This window comes from Cupressus sempervirens, chromosome 3, assembly GCF_028749045.1.
Source record: "Cupressus sempervirens isolate cs-2001-9-10 chromosome 3, ASM2874904v1, whole genome shotgun sequence".
NCBI classification, from domain to species: domain Eukaryota; kingdom Viridiplantae; phylum Streptophyta; class Pinopsida; order Cupressales; family Cupressaceae; genus Cupressus; species Cupressus sempervirens.
The window spans coordinates 1,039,762,351-1,039,770,391 of record NC_143120.1 but is presented as its reverse complement, the minus strand read 5'-3'; positions in this window follow the sequence as shown (position 1 = coordinate 1,039,770,391).

Sequence of the window (8,041 nt, the reverse complement as noted above, 5' to 3'; positions counted from 1 at the left end):
TTATTGGTTATATTTGCATGTAATTTTTATTTCTTTCCATGGTTTAATCCTAATAAATGGTATCAGAGCGAGGTTGTTTTTTCAGTTATCCTTTGTAGGGAAGTCTCACAGTTGAGTGGGAGTCTCACGGTTGAGTGGGAGTGATGGTAGAAGAGGGTAAGCTAAGGGTTGACAAGTTTAATGGGTAGAACTTCTAGTTATGGAAGAAGCAAATGGAAGACTATCTTTACCAAAAGGATTTATGGAAGTCGTTAGAAGGCAAAACCAAGAATCAGGGATCTATGTCAAATGATGAATGAGATCTTTTGGATAGAAAGGCACTCAGAAGCATTCGGTTATGCCTGGCACCATCAGTGGCATTTAATATTACAAAAGTGAAGATGATAGAAGAATTGATGCAAACCCTAGCAAAACTATATGAAAAGCCCTCTGCTTGAAACAAGGTATTTCTCATGAAGCATTTATTTAATATGAAAATGATAGAAGGTGGATCTGTTGCAGATCATTTAAATGAGTTTAATACTATTACTAGTCAGTTATCTTCCATGGGTATCGATTTTGATGAAGAAATTAGGGCTCTTTTGATTTTGTGTTCTTTGCTTGAAAGATGGAATGGCTTGGTAATGGCTATGAGTAATTCTGTTCCTGGATCTAGTACCCTAAAATGTAAGGATGTGATTGGTGTTGTTTTGAGTGAAGAAACTCATAGGAAATCCTCATGTGGATCTATGTCAAGAAGTGCTTTGAATGCACAAAGTAGGGGCAGAATGATTGAGAGAGGAAGTAATTCTAGAAATTGTGAAAAATCAAGAGAAAATTCAAAGGGGAGGAGGTCTCAATCGAGAGGACCGAATGACTACTGGTATTGTGGGAAACTAGATCATAAAAAGAACGATTGTTAAAATCGAAAGAAAAATGAAGGAGATAAACTAGATGGAGACAAGCAGGCAAATGTGGTAAGTAAAAAATTCAAAGAGGATGCTTTGCTTCTGTCTTTAGAAAGTGTTGATGATTCATGGGTTTTAGATTCTGGTGCTTCATTTCATGCTACACCTCATAGAGGTTATTTCATTGATTATGTCCAAGGGGATTTTGGACTTGTTTATTTGGGGGATAATGAACCCTGTCAAATTGTTGGAAAGGGAAAAATTAAGATTAAATTGCAGAATGAGAATCATTGGCTACTACATTAGGTAAGACATGTTCCAAGGCTGAGTAGGAATTTAATTTCAGCAGGGCAATTCGGTGATGAGGGTTATGTAGTTAGTTTTAATGATAAAAATTGGAAGGTTTCAAAAGGTTCCCTTGTAGTAGCAAAAGGTGTGAAAGTAGGCACCTTATATCTTTGTACAGGTCATATTGTTCCTTCTACTTTAATTGTTTCAGAGAAAAATGAATGTTCAGGAACAATTGTTGTAGTTGAGTAGGAAGAACGAATAGCTGCTATAAATTCTGATACAACGCTGTGGCACAACAGAATTGGGCACATGAGTGAGAAAGGTATGAAAGTACTTCATTCAAAGAAAGTTTTACCAGGTCTAAAATGTGTTAATATGGATTTATGTGAAATTTGCGTGTATGGAAAACAAAAGAGAGTGAGTTTTATGAAGACTGAGAAGGAAAACAAAAAGGAGAAATTAGAGCTTGTGCATACAGATGTATGGGAACCAGCTCAAGTATCTTCCCTTGGTGGCTCTCATTATTATGTTACATTTATTGATGACGCAACTAGAAAAGTATGGGTTTATTTCCTTAGATAGAAATCTGATGTATTTCAAACTTTTAAGAAATGGAAATGCTTGGTTGAAAATGAGACTGGTAAGAAATTAAAATGTCTTAGATCTGATAATGGTGGTGAGTATTGTAGTCATGAATTTAAAGATTATTGCTCCACTAATGGTATTCGTAGACAGAAAAATATTCCAAGGACTCCATAGGAAAATGCAGTGGCTGAATGCATGAACATGACTATAATGGAGCACGCATGGAGTACGCAAGGAGCATGAGGTTGCATGCTAGGTTGTCCTTACACATGTGGGCAGAGGCTATCAATACTGCTATATATTTGATTAATAGAGGTCCCTCTACTCCTTTGGGTTGTGGTATTCTAGAGGAAGCATGGACTGGTAAGAAGGTGAGTTATTCTTTTCTCAAGACCTTCGGTTGTGAAGCTTTTGCTCATATAGATTCTGAAAATAGAACCAAGCTGGAAGCTAAGTCAAAGAAACGTGTATTTTTTGGATATGGCATTAATGAATTTGGTTATAGGCTTTGAGATTTTGAAAATCATAAAATTGTAAGAAGCAGGGATGTCATATTCAATGAGAAAGTGTTGTACAAAGATCTGTTGCAGCAACATGAGAAGAAAGAAGATGATTATGTAGTGCTGGATGATACTTCAAAAGCTGATGTTCCAGCCATTCCTCATGATGTACAACAACCACAACATCAAATACCACACACACCAGTGAATGTTAGATGGTCAACAAGGCAAATTAGGCCTCTAGAAAGATTCTCTCCCTCTTTCTATTCAATTTTACTTATTGATGCTGGTGAACTTGAATGTTATGATGAAGCTGTGCAGGTGGATACTAAGATTTAGTGGGAGTCTGCAATGAAAGATGAAATGGACTCTTTGCTGAAGAATTAGACATGGGATTTATGCAAGTTGCCTGTAGGTAAAAGAGCTTTATAGAATAAGTGGGTTTACAAGTTGAAAGAAGAGGAAGGCGGTAAGAAAAGATTTAAAGCTAGGTTAGTTGTGAAAGGATTTGCACAAAAAAAGGGTATTGATTTTGATGAGATATGTTTTTCCTTTTGTTAAGATGACTTCTATCCATACTATTTTAAGTCTTGTGGCTACTAAGATTTGCATTTAGAGAAGCTTGATGTTAAAAGAACCTTCCTTCATGGTGATTTGGATGAAGAGATATAAATGGCTCAGTCATAGGGATTTGTAGTCAAAGGTAAGGAGAACTTAGTGTGCAAATTGAAGAAAAGTTTATATGGCTTGAAGCAAGCACCTCGGCAATGGTATCTAAAATTTGATAGTTTTATGCTGAGCATGGATACAATAGGTGTCATTCAGAGCATTATTCTTATTTTAAGAGGTTGGATAATGATAGCTACATTATTTTATGTTTATATGTTGATGATATGCTTGTAGTTGGGTCTAACATGGATCGTATTAAGTGGCTAAAACGCCAATTAGCACATGCATTTGCTATGAAGGATTTGGGGGCAACAAAACAAATCCTTGGTATGAAGATTTGTAGAGATAGGAAGAACAAAATATTGATGCTATCTCAGGCTGATTATGTGGAGAAGGTGTTGCAACATTTCTCTATAGAGAATGCTAAAGTTGTTAGCACACCTTTACCTGGTCATTTGAAGTTGACTAAGGAGATGTGTCCCTAGACACAAGAAGAAGAGGATAAGATGTCCAAGGTACCCTATGATTCAGCTGTAGGAAACTTGATTTATGCTATGGTATGTACCAAGCTAGATATTGCACATGTAGTGGGAGTTGTTAGCAGGTATATGAGTCATCCAAGAATTGAGCATTGGAATGTAGTCAAATGGATTCTTATATATTTGAGAGGAACATCTAATAAGTGTTTACACTTTGGAGGCTCTACTACTAATTTATAGGGCTATGTTGACTCAAATTTGGCAAGGGGTATTGATACTAGGCAGAGTAATATAGGTTATGTCTTTAATGTTGGTGGGGCAGCGGTGAGCTGGGTTTCTAGGTTACAGAAGATTAATGCTCTATGCACTACAGAGGCAGAGTATGTTGCTGCTACAAAGGCAACCAAGGAGATGATATGGCTTTAGTTCTTCTTAGAAGAATTGGGACATCCTCAGAAGGATAATTATTTGTTCACAGATAGTCAGAGTGCCATTCATCTTGCAAGGAATTCAGCTCCACATTCAAAGACAAAACACATACAGTTGTGGTACCATTTCATTCGGTCAGTTTTGGAGGATGGACGGTTAAAGCTAGAGAAGATACATATAAATGACAATCTAGTAGATATGTTGACAAAGGTAGTAGCAAGGGAGAAGTTGAACTCCTCTTCAACTTTGGTTGGTTTTCTAGACTGAACATGAATAAAAGAATAGTAAAGTCTAGGGTGGTTTGATCCAGTGGGAGCCTCATGGAGTAGCGACATAGCTACAGGATCAGTTTCCAAGTGGGAGATTGTTGTTTAGTGTGGAGCCTAATCAATCCCTAAGTAGGAGATTGTTAGTTTGTGGTGACTGATCAGGAATTTTTTTTTTGGTACTATTCGTAGATTCACCATTTGTAGATTCGCCACTAAAGTAATGGCTAATTTATGACTGACATGTAGTAACCCTAAAGTGGTTTAATACTTGTATAAAAGGGCTTAGGGTTAGGGCTATTTCATAGTGGTGATTCAAAATTGGTTCTTGCGGCAGTATTAAGCTGTAAGGGATTACAGATTGTAATTAGGTTGTAATCAATGGATTCTAATAATATCAGACTTGCTATTTGGTGGACATAGCCCAGGGATTGGGTGAACCACGTTAAATCTTGGTGCCTTGTGTTCTTTTCTGTGTGATCTATTATTTTCTGTTATTGGTTATATTTGCATGTAACTATTATTTTTGTTCATGGTTTAATCCTAATAGATCCCACCTCCACTTTGTCTGATCCATGGGTGGATCTACTTGTGAATATGGAAGACTTAATCTCCTTATCCATCTTATTTATACTCTTTTGTTAGGCATTCTAAATTCCCTTGTAAACTTAACCTTTTGGTTTAGCCTTCTTATAATTGGAAGATGAAATGTCATCTAGAAAAGTAGATTTTATATATTCAGTTTCTTCCAAATCAACCAAAAGGTTGATATCTCTTTATCCTAAGATAGGATATTATTGAGCATCCTGGATGAAAGGACTTTTTCCATACTAGTGAGTGAATCTTCCACCTTGGAAGGTTGGACAAGCGAGTTTGATTTATATCTCCTTCTTCCTTGTCTGGGTCTTGGGATAAAAAATAACCACATACCATATCCTTATTTAAGAACACATCTTCTATGTCCTTTCTTTCATTCTCCTTCTCCAAAGGAGAATCACACTTGTCTTCCCCTTGAAAACAATTTAGCCTTATACGAAATATCTTGGTCTCTTCTTTCCTGCTCTATTTCCAAGGGAGGGTCATTCTTGATATTTTCATTCTCAATGGTTTCTTCAAAGAACTCAAAGGGGCTTATCTTATCATTGACCATTTCCTCACCTTGGGCCTTTTCCCCTTCCAATCTCTCCTCAAAGGGACTTTCTTTAACTTTCACTCGAGTGCCTTCACGAACACTATCTTTAGGAGCATTATCCTCTTCCTTTTTTCCCACCTTGTTTAGTGTATTCTCCCCATTCAACATTATAGGTTCCTTGACTTTCCAAAAAAATTTCTTTGAAGTACCAGTTTTACCCTCTTTCTTGTGCTTCATTGGGCATTTTCCCCCCCAGTGCCTAGCTTCTTACAAATAAAGCTAAAAAAATGGAGGTCTTCATAGACTACACCATGTTCCCATTTATCCATATTGGACACAATACCAATCTTCTCCATAAGATTTGAAAGATGATGTACATTAATATGGATCCAAGAAAAAATTAGCCTGAAGTAGTCATTGGATCTATGGAAAGAAACTTGCGAAAAGAAGAGGCTAATCCCTTAAATATATCTTAATGCCAAAATTGTAGAGGGAGGATTGTGAAATGAACCCAAATTGGAGCCAAATGAAAAAAAGTATCATAAATATCCATATTTGGTTGCCAATTTTTAGAGTAGACAAGTTCCTTCCAAACATCCATGGACCACCACAAAGAGCATATTTTGAATCTTTCTTGTTGGTGACACTAAACAAAAGGAAACAATGGGGGAGAGAAACAATATCCACCTATCCCTTAATCCTCCATTTTCCTTTTACCATAGCTTGGACCCCTTTGGCCTAGGGCCTAGAAAATTTCTCACAAGCATCAATTTCTTCAAAGAAATCAAGTGCTCCACTAGGACATTGGGGACATATATTTCAAACTTGCAATTTGAAAATCCTTTTTGTAGGTAATGGGTGGGAAAGAAGACTCACCAGTGGGTTTGACCCCAAAAAGTGATGACCATTTCTAGGTAGCCCAAGGAGCATCCTATGAAAAATTTGCCTCACTTGCAACACTAATTTGAGGATCCCTAGGCACCATGGGGGGCTCATCTTGGGCCCCATTTTCTTCCTCTTCTTCACTTGCAACACATCCCAAATCTCTTGCCCCACAAGAATCATTGCCAACATGCACTTGCCTGACCATCTAATCTACCTGAGTTCTCTTGTAGAGATGCAACCCCTGGGCCTAGACCATCATTTCCCACTTTCTCTCTCTCATTGCAATATTCAAATTCCCCATACCTTCCTTCTAAAAGAAACATTAATAAGTTCAAGTATTTTTCATCATCAATTTCTAGATTATATCTTATCATCTATTATTAAGATGAGATATCTAATAACATCTTTAAAATAGTTATATATTTTTCCAATGCATATTTCTTAGCTACCTACTTTGATTTTTCTTATTATACAAGTATCCTCAATACTATACACCCTAATACAATGATTGTAAATATATATTACATAAATCCATTTATTTTAAATTTAGACAAAGCTTATCACTTAGTATTGATGGCCATTTTTGTAAATTTTAGGAATTCAAATATTTATTTAACATGTTTCTTTTCTATCCTTGATACTACATATTTTTTACTCTACTAAGTTTCAAAGGAAAAAATGAAGAAAGGGATAGCTAGATTTTTTTTTATGGTTCAAATTTTAATGAGGTGGGGTAGGAAACAAATCAGGTTTTCTTTTATTTGGATGAGGAAATTCAGTGCTTGTAAGGTGCACCTAGCTACTTCAAAAGTAAAAATTAAAATTTATTTTTCAATTGCTCAAATATTTTTTCTATCTTAAAAAATTGTAGAGTACAAGTTAAATTAGTTATTGGACAAAAATTATAATTCATTTTTCAATAGTTCAAATGTTCTCTTTATCTTAAAAAATTGGAGAGTACAAGTTAAACTAATTATTAAAATTTATGAAAATAAAAATCCATTTTTCAATTGTTCAAATGTTTTTCTATATGTTTGAAGATTGCAGTGTACAAGTTAAATTAGTTATTGGGCTTTATGAAAATTAAAATCTATTTTTCAATTGCTCAAGTGTTTGTCTTCATCTTAAAAAATTCAAGACTACAAGTTAAATTAGTTATTAGACATTATGAATATTAAAATCCATTTCTCAATTTCTCAAATGTTTTTTTATCTTAGAAAATTGGAGAGTACAAGTTGAATTAGTTATTGGACTGACATTTCATAAAGTAAAATTATAGATGGATCTTTTCTCAAACTTCTCTTATAAATATTTTACCTTTTAGTTAGTTGTTTGGCCACTACTCTATAGTGATGACATGTGGAGAGGTACTAGTTAGGGAAAGAGACCCAGTAGTCATTCAAGCTAACTTCGCATACCTAGAATTCCTAATCTATAAATTGAAATTTACCTATTTTTTTGGTGAACCTTTGTAGGTGACTAAAGAGTTTAAAGCCAAGATTCAGACATGTCTACATATACATAACTCTTTGTAAAAGTCATAGAGTGCGAAGTGGTTAAAAAATGTTATTTCAAAATGCTCACCCCAAACCCATTTTATTCACCCCCCCCTATAGCTGCTAACCTAAAAAATATTACTTTTTGTACAAATGGACCAATCAACAATCAATAAATCTAAAAAATGATCAACTATTAGTCCATGTATGATGGATTATTAGTACACGTGTTATTGACTATTAGTTCATGTATTACCAATTTTTTAAATTTTTTTGTAAAAACATTTGGGAGGAATCTATAATAATACTATATCAAGATTAGAACCCTTGAAGACTATAGATGCCACTAAGCTTAAGAAAAAATGAACTATTGACTAAAATTAAAAATATAAAAAATAAAATAGATTTTTCTAAAACTTTCA